Raw genomic sequence first — 17,621 nt, forward strand, 5'->3', positions numbered from 1 at the left:
CTGGCCCTGCTCCTCTCCTTGCCACGTGGCAGGGGATGGGCACTACGAGCCTCTGTCTGGGATTTGGGTATTTGGCTGAAAAGGCTTGTGAAGCACAGGCTAAAAATAAAGGTGGTAATAAAAGCCTCATGCTCGTTAATTACTCTGTAAGCCATTACTGCCTAAAAACCCCATAACTTTAATGGGGGCCATTATAAGTATAGTAGCAAAACTGTGGAGCTAATTACTGTTTAGTTATTAAGCAGAACATAGCCAGAACTGAGTAATGAGCACGCAGAATTGCTTGTTCTTCGAGGATCTAATCAGGGGTGCTAACTGCAACCTCAGATTCTCCTGAACCATGGGAGTGAAGGACAGAGGCCTTGCAGCCCAGCCCTCCTGGCAGGCTGCACGACCATGCAAGGGGCACAGCACCATCCTTGAGCTACAGCTGATTTGTTCAACCATGAAGCTTGAATTGCAAGTCAAGAAAGGGAGTGTGAAGGATACAGAAATATTTCAGGCCACCGTTACCAATCTGCCAGCTAGCTGAGAAACAGATTCATCCACAGGAATCAAAAGTGTTGAGCCAATGAAGATCAGGTCTGTGACAAAGGGTCTCTTCATCCAGCATTTGTTTCCTTCGATTGAAAAATTAAAATAATTCCTGTGGCCAAAAATTGCTAAATAATATGGTGTTCTTTTTAATTTCTAGCCTTTTTTTTTAACAGAAAAAATAGAAAATTCAGAAATCTTGGAAAGGCCTGGAAAGTGAGCTTTGTTTTAGAAGGCTGGTCTTCCACTTGACACTTTTGTCCTGCTTTACCTGCAAAGCCCAGTTCTGTCACTACACTTGCCTTAGCTACATCCACAGGGGCCACTGCTTGTGTTCTCCAAGCTGTTAGAGAAACTCAGGTGTAGCAATTGCAGAATTCCCCCAAGCTTGCAGCATTTGAGGCAAAACTTGACCTAATCTTCCCTTCCAGTCCTGAACCCCTGAGCCCTGTAGCAACAAAATGGGATCAAAAACACACATTATCTCACAGAAAAAGATAATATTAACCAAGCTTCACAGAATAACACTTAAAATTTAAAGCAAGCGTGAGCAAAGTGGATCAAGGGAGCTCAACACAAGCACAATTAGCTTCTGTAACTTATTGCCACAGGATACTAAGAAGAACAAGAACTTAACAGGATTCGAAAAAGGATTAGTTGTGTATGTGAATAAACTGCATATCCAGAATTAGAATAAACCACCCACCAGTTTGGAAAACATATAAACCCTTGAGGTTCAGAGCTGCAGCCAAATTTTAACAAGCATCAGAAACTTTCTCTTCCCCAGATTAACCTTCCCACACGCTGCTCCACCTCTGCAGATGCTGGTAGAGGTGGTCAGAGCTGGGAACAGGAGAGGAGATATGATGGCACTGCTCTTAGGCTGACTACACTGCCTAGTCACAAGAATTCACTGCTTCCAACAGGAAGGCAGATCTTCTGTTAAATCCTTAGAAGACTTAATGCATTGTGTTAAATGTGTTTGCTTTAATACACAGTTCTTACACTGCAACCATCACCACAGTGCCCAGGTGCTGCCTGGGATTTCTTGAAGATCTTTAGCTACAGCACTTCCCTTCCTTGCTGCTCCAAAGGCACAGAGGGGAATGCCTTGGAAGGGGCAGCTATGCTTTTATTACCATGCTTCTGAAGGGGGTTCAACCTGGGCTTTGCAATCTTCTTGTGATAAGCAGGGCAGAAGCAAAAAACCTGTCATGCACTTGGCAAGAGAAAGCAGCAAGGCTGGGGTGGATCCTTGGTGCCCAGGAGAGTGTCATCAGTCTGGGCCTGGCCACAGAGGAGGGGCAGTGCTGCCCTTACTGCTCTCAAAGGATGCACAGCTCTGCCCCTCAGGACTGGCAACGCTTGGTCCAACCTCCTTCTCAAGCCAGGAAAGCTGTGGGTTGGCTCAGGTCTTGGATGAGAAAGCATTTACAGCACCCAATACTTCTTGATAAATGGCTACACTTCACACATGGTTTTTAAAAAGCATCTCTATCAAGATGAAAAGCTGTTTGACTTACAGCCCACTTCCAAAATAGAAAGACAACTGGGAGTTTTCTTGCAGAAGATGCTGATGACACTTATGCAAAGTTGTTTGACTCTCTTTAAGGCTGCTTGTGGGTGAATGCTGAACGAGTGCTGGAAAAAAGAGTGCTCCAAGCATTAGCTCATTTAAGGGCTTCTCCATCAACTCTTCTCAAACTGGTGATGCAACGATACCTTGAGTCACCCCCTTTGCTCAGCTAAGACCATATCAGCATTGCCAGAGACAGATGTATTTCCAGGCTCTCTATTTCCACCTCTGTGGTCTGCATTGCACCGAATATTTTGTGCACCGCTGACTTCCATAGATTTTCAGAAGTGACATTAACAAAAGGTGACCCAATTTCAACATGATTGGACTAAATTCCACAACTCTAATAGGCTTTGCATATGCTTTGTCCAAAGAGTTTGAAGACACATGTGATACCTCATGTAAGAGAGGCAGCAGGCCGTAGTGACCGAGCCTCACCTTTCCAACCAGCAGGCCAGCAAAGGTCCCTGTCTCAGGATCTGCAGGACTGAATCATGGAGCCAAACACGTCAGTGAACACCAGGCTCCATGGGGGCCTTCCTCCCTCTGCCCAAAGAAGACGAAGAAGTTAAATGTGTAACATAGCTGGGTGATGAAAGAACAGACTTGGCTGTCAGGAGAAGGACTGCGCCTCGCTAGTGCCGTAGGAAGGATGACCTCACCTCCCCACAGGTCACAGCTTTTGCTGTTGGTGCTTGGGAGAAGCCCCACCCAGGCTTTTATATAGTGTAGGATTCTGTGGGTGTATCTAGAACCCCAGGCTGGTGGGATATGTTGGGGGCTGCCTCCCATTACACTGGCACCCGGGGGAGTTGACAAATAGAACCATCAAACACGAAGAGCTGTGCCCAGCAAGCCACAAGCCCTGATTTTATCTCCCATCTGGCTCTGCAGAATGTTCCCAGTTCCAGACCTGGAGATGAGGCTGCTCCCCTCCCACACACACTGCTTGCCCACCACCCCACTCAGCTGCAGGGCAGGGCACACACCTTTCAGCACCAGCTCTCTCAGTACCCGAGACCTGGCTTCAGAGCCATCAGCACTTACTTTTAATTATTGAGTTCTTCCCTAGCCCTGAAAAAAAAAAAAAGAAATCCTGCTCTATTTAAAAAGAGTTATTAATAACCTGATTCTAACGCATTAAAAAAGGGGAAAAAAAAGAAGCCTTGCAGAGCTAGTGAGGAAGCCAGCCCTCTCACACTGCAGCAAGCCACCACTGGGCACTCTAAACATCTTAAAAAGGGATTTGGTTTTCGAAAGTGTAATTTTTTTTCTTTTTTTTTTTTTTTTTTGATAACAGATATCAAGTATCTTAAAGGTGTTTTTTTTAAAAGGCTAGGGGAAAAAAAACATGCAGGCATCCAAATTCTCTTTCAAAAACACCAGCTGTTGCAAGCACAAGTTCCTGGAGATGCCACTGAAGTAAAAACTGCTTTGCAGGAGCTGCTGTCAGTTGCTTGATAGTGGCACACGTCCTGGCTGAGAGGTGCTCTGGGCAGGCAATGATGAGTGTCTGCTGCCCTGGGAGCACAACGTGCTGCTCTTGTTTTGGGGGGCAGTGCTGCCAGCACACTGGGAATTCACAGGAAGCATCTCCTCCCCACAACACCTCCAACACCTGCTGCTCAGGAGGCAGCCTCTACTTGAGAGGCACCGTGAGCAGCCATGCAGGTAATGCGAGCTGAAGAGCTCCTGGGCTATCAATTCACAGAGAAATTTCTGCCTTATGGCAAAGTACCTTTCCACTGCAGACAAGCCTGCAACAGGGCCGGGGTCCCAGTTAGTAGCTGCTGAATTCTACGCAAGAAGCCTGCTCAAGAGTCCTTGTTAGCTGCTGCCTGAGCAACAAAACCTCCAGCATCGTAACACACCCCAGTGCTGCAGAAACACATTTATAGGTAGCAGCAGTGCTTGGGGGCACAGGGCTGTTCACTGTGTCACAGAAGTACTTCTCACAGGTTTTCTCTCCTGTGGCCTTGTGGGACAGATGCAGCAAAGATGCAGCATGGCACTCAGAGCTCTCTCAGTGCCTGGTTAGCAGTTGTTCAAAAAATCACAGCCAAAACCATTACAGCAACCTACAGAGAAAACTCCCAGTTCCCATCCCTGTTAGATGGCTTCTTTAAAGAGATGAGGCTCAAATGCTAAGCCCTGCTCAGTGCTGGGCTGTCAAACAGGGCACAGAGAGTCCGACAGCCTGTGACCTTTGCAAAAGTCACTAATGGGACTGAGGAATTAACATCGATTCTTTCATGCTGTAGTGTGCATGAAAGGGAAGAGGGGGATCTGGGATGATAAGGCAAATGCCCAACTATAATTCAGCAGCTCACAATACAATCAATCGCCGCTTGCAGCTCTGCAGTCCATTAGTACAGCCACAAACCCACACAACCTTCTCCTTGGAAACAGGAAGGTCATTTTAAAATTATGGCCCTTCGATTTCCGGCCCCTGCTAAAATTCAGCAAGGTCTCCTAAACCTACTGTGCCTGCTGAAAGAAAGTGCACAGGGCTTCCTGGGATGCACTGCTCCTTCTTCCCTCACCTCCCTTCTCCACAGTGAACACGGAAGCTTCTGCCTGCCTGGGAACCTTTGACATGTCAGAATAACAAGGGCAGTCTTCCATTTGAGAGGCATTTAGAAGGAAACAATTTCTTTTCCTCTACTAGCACACACCCCCCCCATGGCAATCCAATAAACCCAGAGGTATTCCAGCACTGCCCGAGGATGGGGATCTGGCTCTTACTTTGTCTCCTAGGGGGAAAGGCAAGGGCTAAATCTACCAGTTTGTCCAGCTTCCAACATGAGCCTGGTTCTGACTCTGGCTTCCCCTGGGGCATAGTTATTTTGGCTCACCTGCACCTCAGCTTGCTCGAGTGGTGAGCTGAAAATAGCTGCCTGCTTTTGGAGAGGATGGCAATGCTCAGGTAGCTCCCAGGCTGAACACAGCGATGGCACACACACGGATGCCTGTGGTGCTGGCAAAGCACAGCTCACACCGATCTGACAGCCTGGTATGCAAGCCTGGAGAAGGTCATTTCTCCTAATTTTAGAATCACCCAAGGGCCAAACCCAGCCCAGATCTTCTCCATATGAATGAGAAATGGAGAAGCCAAACAAAAGCTGGAGACAGAATTAAGCCAACAGTTTCACAGCCCAACTCAAAATAGCAGCAAGCAAGTTGCCCTCACAGGAAACAATGGCACTGACAAGTGCCTCTCCCTGCTGCCCAGCTCTCCAGTGCCAACCACCAGCTTCTGCCATTGCCAAGAGCATCTTCATCACTTGCAGAAGTTTGACCTGCTTGGCCAAGCACCATCCTGCCACCAAACTAGCTGGAACATAGGGAAATATGCCCTGTGGTCCACAGTGTGGCAGGTCGCAAGCGTGCACCTGTGATCTGACACAGACATGGCTGGTGGACAGACAGGCTCCCTTGCAGGGTTCTACTTGCAAGGTGAGGAGCGAGACGAGCCCTTGGGGAGCTCTGAGAAACTTGAGGGTTTTGTAATGGCTGCTCTAAGAATATTGTAATCATGCAGCAATTATGGCACATCTCAAATCAACCAGGCAAATTACATGGTTATTATTACGACTGTCACCGACCTCGCGTGGCAGGGACAGAGAGGCAGAGCACCCCCTGCCTGAGGAGGGAGCAGCTCTAGGAGAGCATCAACAGAGCTCCAGCACAGACTGCCCAACCTGGGCAGTGCCAGCCTGGCAGCTTCCTCAAGTGATTAGGAACACATCTGTACCTTCCTAGGCTGTATCTCAAGGTACAACACTTAATTAGTCAGGTTGATTTTACCTTTCTTTAATTAAACAAAAATCTGCAAGCACAAGAGCAGCCCTTGTCATTTGATTGGAACTGTCAGTCTTTCATATGTCACTCCTACAGATGACTAATCTTTCAAAACAAGAGTTACTAAACTCTTTGAGTCAGTCGGTGATGAGCCAGAGCAGTAACGATGGTGGAGGCAGAGAGGGAGAAATCAGTGCTGCCTGAATGGAGAAGGGCTCAGCACTGCATGTGGCCCTAGAGCCTTCCTGCAGCTCGAGGGACTGGGGCTTCCTGACAAATGCACAATTCAGGCTGGAAATGGGAGATGCAGAACGTCTGGGAGGACATCTAGGCACACTTGCTCCTCCAAGTCTCTGTCACTTTGACAAAAGAGAAGAATTTCCTCTTTCAGTCTCTCCGAATGTGTTGGTTTTCTCAGTGCAGAGTGAAGACCTCGTTTCATTCTGCCTCCTCCGCAGGCTCCCGTTTGCACAGGTTTCCCTGGACTCCCTGATCCTCCATTTTCCCCACATGTACCCAGTGCAACACTGCCCTGGGAAGCACCCCAAGATTCACAAGCTGAAAGCAGGCTGCAGTGTTAGCAGTGAAGGAGCACACGTGCTGACCTCACCCCGGGTGCAAGCGCTCGCCCAGCTCCATGCCCCTTCCCCCAGAGCCAGGGGCTCAGCCCCGGGCTGCTGCCTAGCTCACCATTTCCTCTGTCACCCAGATGACTCAGGCTGTCGGGTAAGTTATTAACTTGAGCAGCCAGAGTCTTTTCCCATTAGGGCGTTATGGGACGAGATGCCTGGGTGAGACAAAAAGCACTGCCAGGCAGAGCACAGGCACACGAGGCAGCGACACGAATTCACGGTGGCAGCATTATTAAAAGATAAATTGGAGGAAGAGAGGGTATGTGTGGGGTGACAGCCTCAGAGGATTGTAACAAATCCTTTGCCACCAGGGGCTTCACAGCTGTCAGATTTCCCAAAGCCAGGGGACAGGGGAGGGCCTAGGTCCCTCTGCTCCACAGGTCAAAGCACTCCTTCCACACATGTGTCCTGCTAGTGCAAAACCCTGACAGTATTTAGCAGCAACAGGTTTATGGTCTGCAATATTTTCCTCATCCCAGCACCTCTTCACATGATTATGGTGACAAAAAACCCAGTGACCTCCCAATGCCATGGACAGTTATTCCTCCACTAAGAGCAGAAATTGGCAGCTCCCCCTCCTACTGTCCTTTGGGCTTTATTTATAGAAAGGCACCTTTTAGTGCAATTTTTGCTTTTTCCTGAGGCTAGTCTGCCAGGCTGAAGGCAGAGATAGTATCTACACCTCCAGGATCCAGACAGCTCCACCTTGCTGCCAAGGGATTCATCTTAGAGTAATTTTATTCACAGTTATGCCTGCCAGGCCCCCTTCTAAGTCCTCTTGGCTCAACATGGGCTGCTTGCATTTGGAGAATTTCAGACCTAAAGCAACTAATAACTTAGAGTAACTAACTCTCTCTAAAGTAGATGTGACTTCAGACTGAGCCACCCAAGAAAGAGTTGAACTCTCACCACATTGCTTCTTAACCTCCTGCCAGGCCTGAATCTCACTGCTCGGGCCAAGCTGGCACATAGAAATGTAGGAGCATCCTTCCTGCTGCCCACAGAGCCTACCACTGTACAGACACCTCACGGGCACGTCAGCATCTTCCCATGCAGGTAGAGTTGTCCTAGCCCCCACCCTTAACACTCGGGTCCCTCTCAATCTTTTCAATGTTCCAAATTTTAGCACCTTCCTCATAAAAATCGTGCCAGAAATGATGCTCATCAGACTGACAAACAGAAACAAATACTTCCAAACCCTTGCAGAAGGTCATTCCAGGAGCTGCACACTCTGAAAATGAATATGTCAGAGTCACGCCTTGTGGATGTGGCACTATTATAAGACAGACACTGGAAGAATTATTCATTAGTAGTGACTTCTGTAGCTCTAATCTCCATAACCAGCTGCCATTCATCCAAATGGATCACAGCCCATCTGAATAAACCTCTGCCTGTCCATACAGCCCCCCATCACACAGCCCAAGTCAGCCTCTCCTGGGGCACTGCATCCCTGCAGCGACTGCGAGAGCCTAAGATGGCAAGGAGAGAATCTTCCTGCACTCACCAAGGCTGCAGGGAGCAGGCAGACACAGTGCCATAAACCGGCTGGCAGCCTTTCAAGGGTGGCAGGCTTGTGCCAGATTACACTTCTCTCTCCCAAATTAGAAGCAAAACGTGCCACTAGAAAGTCAGGTGAAAGCTGTCTCTCAAGGAAGCAAGAGGCTGCCTCTCAGTACCACTGCGTGAGGCAGCATCTTAAAGCACCTTGCTAGTCTGAGCACAGCCTTGCCTCCAAAAACAGAAGCCAGCACTCTCAGAGTCCAGCCTCGCTTTGTGCTGCCCCAATCCTGCCTGCTTGCCCTGGCAGAGCCATGTCAGGGGCTGCTGGCCCCCGCCACAGGATCCTGTGCTGGGATTTAATCACAGCACCATTCTCCTCCCATTCACACATCCACACCAAGCCCCTCCTGGAGGCAGATAAATGGGATCATTACAAAGAGCTGTCTTCCTCAGCCCTGGAGCCTGAGCTGGGCAGTGGTATGCACTGACCTCAGGAGACACTAAAAGACCCCACAAGCACCCTCTCTGCCACAGCCATCCAGGTTTACCATCCAAATGCCATCTCTGCACAGTCCTGCCAGGCTTCCAGCATCCAGCGAGCTCCCAGTTCAGAACAGGACTGCAGCTTACTCCATATGTCTCACTCCCTCCTTCAGAGACCCAGCCCACTCAGAGATCTGCCTCTCAGCAACCATCATGTGCATCTATTATTCAGAAGAAACATCAACTTATTCATGAGCCAAAACAGGTTCCAGGTACCGCACCCAGTCTCTAACAAAATTCCTCCTGCAAAGCTGCTCTTTCCTCAGCCTCAGCTCACCCGAGAAGAGTGTGGTGCTGCTCTCGCTTTGATCCCTCTGGAGAGTTTTACAGCCTTGTTACAGTGAGGGACAGGAGTTAACAACCCTGTCAGGCCGCTCCCTCATCATCTGGTTAATGTACCTCGTTAATGGCTACGGCACAATATCGTTCACCTCCTGTTCACTCCACAAACTCCAACCTTTCCCTTGGGCTTGCAGTTATGGTTCCACACAGGGACAGAGGGATGGAAGGGCAAGTAGGGCATGGGAAGTGACCTGGTGCCCACAGGAGGACAGTGACTCATCCAGCTGTTGTCACAGGCCCCTGCAGAGTTATCCACATACCAGGGAGGCAACTACATGTGCCTGGATGGGGCCGACATGAGCTGAGGCTGCAAAAAGCTCACTTGGATGTACTAGCCAGAAACACTCCAGGGCCTCTGGTGTCTCAGCACACCTCCACCTTTACTCTCCCTGGCACAGCCTGTGGGATTCAGATGGAAGAATCGTAGGAGATCCTCTAGTCTGGTCCCATGTGGCCACAGCAATGTCACTCCAGAGTGCTTGCTGGCTTTTGCTCATTCCCCAGAAGCTGGACTCCCCGAGGACAGTCCTGTGCAGACTCTGGTAAGTACAGTCCCGCCCTTCAAGGGGCCACCTGTGTTAAGAGAAATGCGTTGGTACGTGTTTCTTCTTTAGCTTTAGAAGCTACAAAACAGATGGAAATGCAAAGGACAAAACCTCAGGAGTTCAGCCAGAATGCTTCAGCACTGGGGTGGTATTTACAGACAAGCCCAGGGGGAGGTAACCCAGGCACCCCCTCCACCACCACACCGCGCTTCCCCGAGGAGGCCGCGGCTGCACCGAGGCAGCGTCACTCGTGCAGCTTGCTCAGCACCCACACAGACATGCAGCCAGACCCACTCACTCCCAGCAGCACGCCAAAGCACCTCAGCACTCGCTTTGTGCCACCAGGATGAGTGGGGTCCCTCTCCCACTGATGGTGATAGGAGTTATGCTTTTGATTCACTGAGGGAGAGATGGAGTGGGCCCTGAATCATGCTGGCATTATGTTATGATAATGCTGGAAGTATTATAAATGCTTTGCGTGCCAGACAAATCCTGGAGCAGGCTTCCAAATCCCCTCAAAATCCCCACTTGCATCTCTACATTCATCCATTCATGAAATCCAGAGCAAAGCCTCAGCATCCATCCCTTTGCTCCTGGTCTCTTTCCAGCTGAATGGAAGGCGAGGCAGAGTCAAAGTATTTCTTGTGGATTAGCCTTCTTTTGTCTTTCAGGTGCTGAATCCGAGGAAGGAACAGTGCTAGGGCATTTAAGAATGACATCCAGCAAGAGACAAATCCCATGCCTGTTTCTCCTGTCAGAAAAATGAAGTGTGTCTCTCATTCTCCACGAGCTCTGACCCCATAACCACAGTGAGCTGCAGCACTGGAGAAACTGGGGCTCTGCCACTCACACAACATAACACACAGCGTCCAGGAGGCTGGAGGAGTGGGACCTTGCAGCTGGCTGGGAGGAGACCTTTGTGTGGCAGCTGCAGTTGTGGACATCTGGCTCCAGACGAATTCTCACTTGCAAGAAGTCTGATGAGATGAGCTGCACTCTGGAAATGCCCATTTCTGTTTACCATACAGCTGAAGCCCCAGGAGCCGACATCCGTATCTTCAGTACACTTGAGCAAAGGGTTTCCCATCTCTCTGGGTGGTAAGCAGGCTTCATTTTCTGAGCTACAGGCTTCAGTTATCTACCCACTGGGCTCTGACAGCGTTCCCAGATGGCAGACAGTGCAGGAGAGCAAATTTTTCTGACAACCCAGCCCACCGGTCTAGAGCTCACAAGGAAGGAATGGAAGGAGACAGTCTGAACTCTGCTTTGCACGTTGCATTAGCAAGGCACCAGCTGCTGTTGTTTCAGAGAGGATAACCAGTCTCCAGGAAACACTGTGGAAGGAACTTAGGGATCAGTGGGATCTCTCTTCTGTGGGCTCTGCAGTGCAGACGTGTCTTTGCAACAGCCTGGAGCTGAATGGAGAGAATTCTCAATCACGATGTGGAGATGTAAATCCCCTCCCAGAGGTTTCAGAGATGGGGTTTTTTTAATGTCTTTCTGAAGATTGTCCCATTCTAACCGGTATAATTTCTTCTCTGGTTTCCTATATCTTTGCCAGGGGACTCCCTATGTGATCACAGGCCACTTACCTTTCCCTTGCCAGCATTTGGCTACACTTCCATCAAACCCAAGCTTGCAGTATTTTCTTTGTCCATCCTGTTTACTGACATGCTACGCTCCACTGCAGAGACTAGATGTTCACAGCACCAAGGGCTCTGGAGGATCAAACCACATCTCAGGAATTAACAATAAATAGCATTCCAGAGCAGCACACAGGCTGGAGCTGGGCCAGCAGTGACCAAGGCATTAACACAGCCTTTGAGAGCTAATACATCACTTGCTCTTAGAGACTAGCACGAGAAGCACAGGAAGCCTTGTACAGAAGCTTAGATCTTGCCCCGTCTTTAGGACAATAGCTCAGATCCAGGCAGGAGGGGGATCTTGAGCATTTCCTATTTATTCTGCTGTCACTGCCAGGCATGTCACACTGTGTTCCCCACAGCTCTTACAGATAGGAGAGCCAGAGGGACTTCCGAGGTACCATTGTAGCCAGGAAGCTGCTGAACAGCTCTGTGGCACTGAGGCAGGACAGGACGTTTCTCAGAGACACACCCAGAGTGTGTGTGCACCTGCACACAGCTGTACAAGGGGGAAAACACACGCTTCTACACACAGGCCAGGGTAGAAAACACAGGCGTGCAAAGCTGCCTGGGAAGCAGGGATCCAGAAGGTATCTTGCTGGGCAGGAGTCATTTTATGAGCCTGTGAACAACGTGCCTTGGAAAGTGCCACTTGGTGCAACAAACACACCCACCGACAGAGAGGGTCAAGAAGGGGAGGAGGATTAAACTGGCTAAACCTGCAGGACAAAGCCATTAGCACTGCAAGAGTCCAGGATCTGCTCCCTAGCACAGTGAACTGTTCCCAGGTGCTTCCTCAGTCTCTCAGTGCCTCAGTTCCCTGGAGGCGTGGAGTTCCCATTAAAAAATGTAGGAGGATATATTCAATAGTGACTAATACCTTGTAATACTTAGAGCACTTTGGGGTGGTCCATGTGTCTAGTTCAAGATATGAAGATTAATTATGGGCCACACCCTGTGATCTCCACTCAGCAAAGCCCTTATTAGCTTCTGAAGGTGAATCCAGCCCTGATATCAACTTGCTAACCCAAACATAAACAGTTGGGCCACTTGGGAGAAAAAGGAAGAATCTATCCTCACTCTTGAGCTTGGCAATGAGAGAAGCAAAACCCTGGTAGGTAACTTTTGGGCCCCTTGGGAGAAAAAGAAAGCATCTACCCTCACTCTTGAGCTTGGCAGAGATCGCTGTCTTGCCACGAGAGAAGCAAAACCCTGGTAGGTAACTGACCACTTGGGAGAAAAAGGAAGAATCTATCCTCACTCTTGAGCTTGGCAATGAGAGAAGCAAAACCCTGGTAGGTAACTGACTCAGGGTCTCCACCAGCAAAGCATAAAAGACAACATGTTACAGAGAACAAGGGCCCATAAAAAAGACACTGCTGAGGGCCCTTCCAGTGACATTGCTTCCAGAAGATGCTCTCCTTTTGAGTGAGTTGAAGCCACACCAAATGCACTTCCAGCCATATCTCCAAGCAAGACTTAGAGCTACAACCCACCTAACTTTTCAAGGCTGCAGAAGGGCTGCACAAAAAAGCAGAGGGTAAGAAAGCCACAGAAAGCATCACTCCTAGAGACAGACACTGACCAAGGCCTGCAGCATCTGCAGAAGTCTGAGATCTTGCTGCTAAGCCCATACGAAAAGCAGCCCTGGAAGCCAGGCAGCCTCTGGCACTGCTCAACCCTGCAAGACAAAATGCACAGTGATGCAAGAAAGGACCATATCCTGTCTTCCTACGGATTCAAATCTGCCCACTGGGTTTTGTTTGAAGGAGAATAATCTGCTTTTGCACAACTTTTTTTTTTTTTTGAGCTAGTAGAAATAGAACAAGGGCAAGAGAGAGCAAAAGCATTGCAAAAGCCAAGTCTCCACGAAACGCTAAAAAATGAATTGCAACATTTGCCCTAGTGTCCCTTAAAAGACAGTTCTTTTCATTCCCCAAGGCTTCTGTGGCTGCAACATGAAGGTGCTGGAAAAGATCAGAAAGGCAGACGCTCTGTTTTCCTTTCAGAAGGCATTATTTTGACACTGAGCAGCCAGCCTCGCACGAGGGGAGAGCGTGTGCTCACACTTTGCTACTGGAAGATTTCTTGGTCAGCTTGGGTCAGATCTAGCAGCTACAGCAACTGTTTGCCAGAAAGCTGCAGTGTTTGAGGGTGCTAAAACCCCACAAGGCTCTGCACACCCGAGGTGCTCACCCACCCTCCTGCCTCACAAGTGCACAGCTGCAGAGCAAAAATCAGAGAGCCACAGAACCCCACTGCAGGTCAAGGGAGGAAAGGGAGCAAACCCAGGCACCTCTGTAGCTGGCTGGAGCTCTGTGGAGGACAAAGCCACAGGAGAACAGCATCGCTGACCCCACTGGCACAGCATCAGGCCTGATGCATACAAGGTGTCAGTCCCTTCCTAGAGCTGGGCACTATCCCCCCTCTGCACTCACTCACCACTGTGAGCCACCTTGATGGGTCAGCAAACTTTGGGATGCCAAGTAACAAGTGAGTGCACTCTCCTCCTCTCCTGCTTGCCAACACATCCATGACCTTTACAGACACCTTCACGCTTTGCTGTCCTAGAGAACTGAAACTTGGGTCCCCTCTCCTGCCCCTTTCCTCAGGTCAGTGCAGCTTGGAGCTCTTTCAGGCTGTTGCTGCACTGCCAATGACTAAAAGTTGACAGTGCTCTGCTGGAGGAGCTGCCAGTCTTTCACTAGGAATGCCTCTGGGTGGTGTGGGGAGGGATTTGTAAGTCAGCTGCATGAAATGGGAAAGTACTCAGAAACAACGTCACTGATTGCATTTTTCTCCCTCTGTATTTCATACACTCATATATATTCACCAGGAAAACAAAATTATTGGTCAGCTACCTTCCCATTCTAGTAGCATCCACTATGCTGCTGGCTTTGGCCATTTCCAAGGCTCTTGGTCCCCTGTCTCAGAAGTAACAGAGAGAAATGGGAGAAACACCCTTCTTTTTCACTGTCCAACTACTCAGTTCCTTCACCAGAACATCTTCCATATTCCTCAATGCCTTGAAGCTCACACAAAAAACACAGTTGGGTGCTACATATAGGAAGAAGATATTTTGCCCTTTTTTCCCCAGTGCCTCTACTTTCCCACACCTTTTCAATCCCAACTCTGTCAGGTAAACCAAGCAATCTCAACCACTGCAACCTGCTAGCCACATCCTGGTCAATTCATTTGCACTGGAGATCTGTGTATGGAGAAGGACTAACAAGGCAAGCAAGATGCATGTCGTGTGAGTTAGGAGACTTTCCTCATATGAGCAGGGATTACTCATGAAACAGAAGAATGCCTTGAAGCTCCACCATACATTTGCCCTTATTCCATATTTATGGGCATGTACAAACACAGCCAGCCTCACTCGTCTGCACAAGCTGGGGACACCTCCCTGTAGATGTTCAGGGAGATGAACAATTCAGACAGGTACACACAGACCCATGCACCAGACTGCATAGTCTCCTCCAGTCTGTAAGACTGGACCACAAACTCCCCAGACGTGTGTATGAGCTCTTATGTCAGCTGATGGCTCAGTGGGGCTCATGACCTTCTGTGCACATAAGTGGGGACTCCCAAGACATGTCATTATCTAAGGAACCAAAGCAAAGGCTTCCTAACCCATGCCAAGACCCATCAAGAAGCCCCTGAAGGTAAGGGGAGGAGGGGGTATATGATGGACAGCACAGAGCAAATTGATATTGCAGCAGCAAGATCCTGCCAATGGTAGTGAGGGATGCCCAGCCAAGACCTCTGCTTGCTGGGATTATCTGGATATGGGCTCCACAGCCAAAAATATCAGCCTCTGCTCAGTGCTTTCCTAAATACCTGGGCTAACGGCTAACCCACCTCTCGATACTGTCTGAAGTTGTGCTTTCTGGTTTAACTGAGATAAATTAGGACTTCCAGGGTCAGAGACCCAGGAATTGAGTCAGAGTGAGGCCCAGCAGGGAAAGGGAAAGCATCATTTGTGGACAGTTTCATTGATCACCATGGAGGACTTTCTCCCCACAATCTCTATTTGTCATCCACACCCGCTCCCACAGCGGAACACGACACAGAGATCACTCCTCAGATGGCAAAGCATCGCTGAGCCATCTCCCATTCCTCCAAAATGTAGCACTTGGAAAGCTTTTCCCCTTAAGCAGCCTCAAAGTTGGCTCTCAGCACTGCTGGCACACACGAAAGGGATTTCAGTTCCCCCTCCTCCTAAATCCCATCCTTTTCTGTTGTGAAGAAAAGGCAGAGGATGACCGAGGGAAGAGAAAAGCAACTCTCAGTCTCCTCTCACCTCCCTCCCATCCTTCTGCACGGATGCACTGGGGGGCTGGAAGGGCACAGGGCCACTGTGGTCCCCATGCAGCTTCCCACGAGGGGAGCCCCAGAGCGGGTGCAGGTCTGGGAGGGCAAGGCTGGGAGCACAGTGCTCCTGGAGGCGAGACACCGGCACGTTTCCCTATACCCCAGCCAGCCTTGCCCTGGCAAAGCAGCCTGGTGTCGTGAGGACTGGGTCCTCAGGCACCCAGTCTGAAAAAGGGGGGGCAAAGTGATCTCCAGCATGGCAGCCCTTGGGACCCGTTCTGAATTCTTTAAATACACTGGGGAGGGTAGAAAAATTGCTTTGGGTCTCTCCTGCTTCCTCCCACTCCCTGCCCCCTGCATATACACATACACACTCCCAGCCCTTTGCATAAAGGATCTCTGTCCTGCTCAGCTCAGCCATGCAATGCCTGCAAGAGGCAAGAGTTACCTTATTCCCATAGCCTGAACAGCCTTCTTTCTCCATCGTGGCTGGAAAGCTGCTCCCATTCATGCTTTAATCCCTGGGAACAGAGGCACGATTCAAAGCCGCTGTTCACCCACCAGAGCGGGCTCCCCGCAGCAGCCTCCTCCTCCTTCTCTCCTCCCTTTTTCCTTGTTTGTTTGGTCCAGATTTTTTTTTAATTTTAATGTATTCTCTGTTAATCCAGGCAGTAATCAAGACACTCCTTCATCGCCTCCTGCCTCCCCGTTTCACTCGCACAGCAGCAGCACTGGAGAGCTCCTTCCTCCTCCGCTGCCTCTGTGGACTCCGGTTCCCCAGGTCTGCCTCTCTGCAGCGTGGCGTTAAGGCAAAGAAAGAGAGTGAAAGAGGGAGGGAGCGTGCAAACAGGGAGGAGGAGGAGGAGGAGGAGGCCAACGGGGTGCAGGAGGAAGGAGCCAGAGCGTGGCTGGCTGCTTTGTATCCAGAGTGGTGCCGACGGCCCCTTCCCTCCCCCCAGCAGAGGAGGACCTGCGCTGCTAACGGTCTGTACCAATTTATTCCACTTGGGCAGGGGCACTTCTTCCTGCGACGGGAGGAAAAGCCAGGGAAGGCTCCGAGATGGCCCCTTAAGGAATTGGTTCCTGCTCTCCTCACTCCACAGCATCACCAGCCACAGGCTAGGGGAGACGCTCTCCCAGCTCAGCAGGCAAATGGAAAGTGTGAGGCTAGGAAGGGCTGGGCGTGAGGGAAGGGTCGTGTTGGTGAGGAGGCTCAGCACCTCTGAGAGAAAGCGGCGACCCTACGCTGGGTGGAAAGCAAGGTTCCCCTCTCAGGAAGGGAGGCTGAGCTCTGCTCCACTTTCTGCACGCCGACTTTGGTGGAAGCACCCTCTGCTCCTTGTCCTGTGTGCCTCCGTGCCCAGAGTGATGGGTCCCCAGCAGAGTCCACCTGGGCTTTGCAATCACAGGTAGCGCTCCTCAGAGCTCATGCAGCTCCCTTTCTATCTGACACCACGTCTTTCCATGGCTCCGCTCAGCCATCCCTACCCAAATAGCAAGGCATCCCCAGGTCCACTCTGGCAGCTGGCTAAGGGCCCCTGCACTGGGCCAAGGACAGCAGGAGGATGCTTCCCCCATGGGAAGAAGGCTCTGGACGTGACTAGGTAATGCCTCCAATCTGGGGACAAGTGCACCAAGCCCAGTGGGCAGAAAGGACACTTCCGTGACCTCTAACAATGCAGCAGGACCATGGGGATACTCCCTTCCTTCTAGGGACCACCTGGAGGACAGATGGTTTGAAGGGGCTGGGGAGCAGAGTACAGATCTTATCTCCTGATACTGCCCTTTAATAGTTAACCCAGGCAGGGCTGACTCATGCTCAGCAGCAGATCTCTCTGAGATGGCTGAACACCACAGCATATACATCTCTTGAATGTCACACTTGCAGCTGGACAGTTTAACATCAGCCAGCAGCCCTGAGGTGGGGGCGAGTTACCTTTTACCTGTGCTGTCACTGCTGCCTGCTCACCTGCTTCCAACCAGATCAACCCCCTCCACACACCACCATCTCCTCCCACTCCATGTTCCACACAGGACACGCACAGATCCACAGCTGTAACAACTCCCTTGTTACTCCCTGTCTTCCAGGTCTGGCAAGGTTACAGTGCCATGGTAACCTGTAGGTATAGGCTGATTTAGTTACTCTTGATGAAAAAAGGAACAATAAGAAAAAACCACAACCTTCCAGTTA

At 50.1% G+C, this 17,621-nt stretch overlaps 1 protein-coding gene across 1 annotated transcript in view; it reads right to left on the reverse strand.

The window, feature by feature from the left end:
- Positions 1–15,950, reverse strand: part of B3GAT1 (beta-1,3-glucuronyltransferase 1) — a 35,119-nt gene extending 19,169 nt beyond the window's left edge. Inside the window, exon 1 of the mRNA XM_008945077.1 lies at positions 15,879–15,950. The gene's annotated coding sequence lies outside the window, so the exon portion shown is untranslated. The remainder of the gene's footprint in view (positions 1–15,878) is intronic.
- Positions 15,951–17,621: the final 1,671 nt, after the last annotated feature.

Source organism: Merops nubicus, unplaced genomic scaffold (assembly GCF_000691845.1).
Source record: "Merops nubicus isolate BGI_N331 unplaced genomic scaffold, ASM69184v1 scaffold10530, whole genome shotgun sequence".
NCBI classification, from domain to species: Eukaryota; Metazoa; Chordata; class Aves; order Coraciiformes; family Meropidae; genus Merops; species Merops nubicus.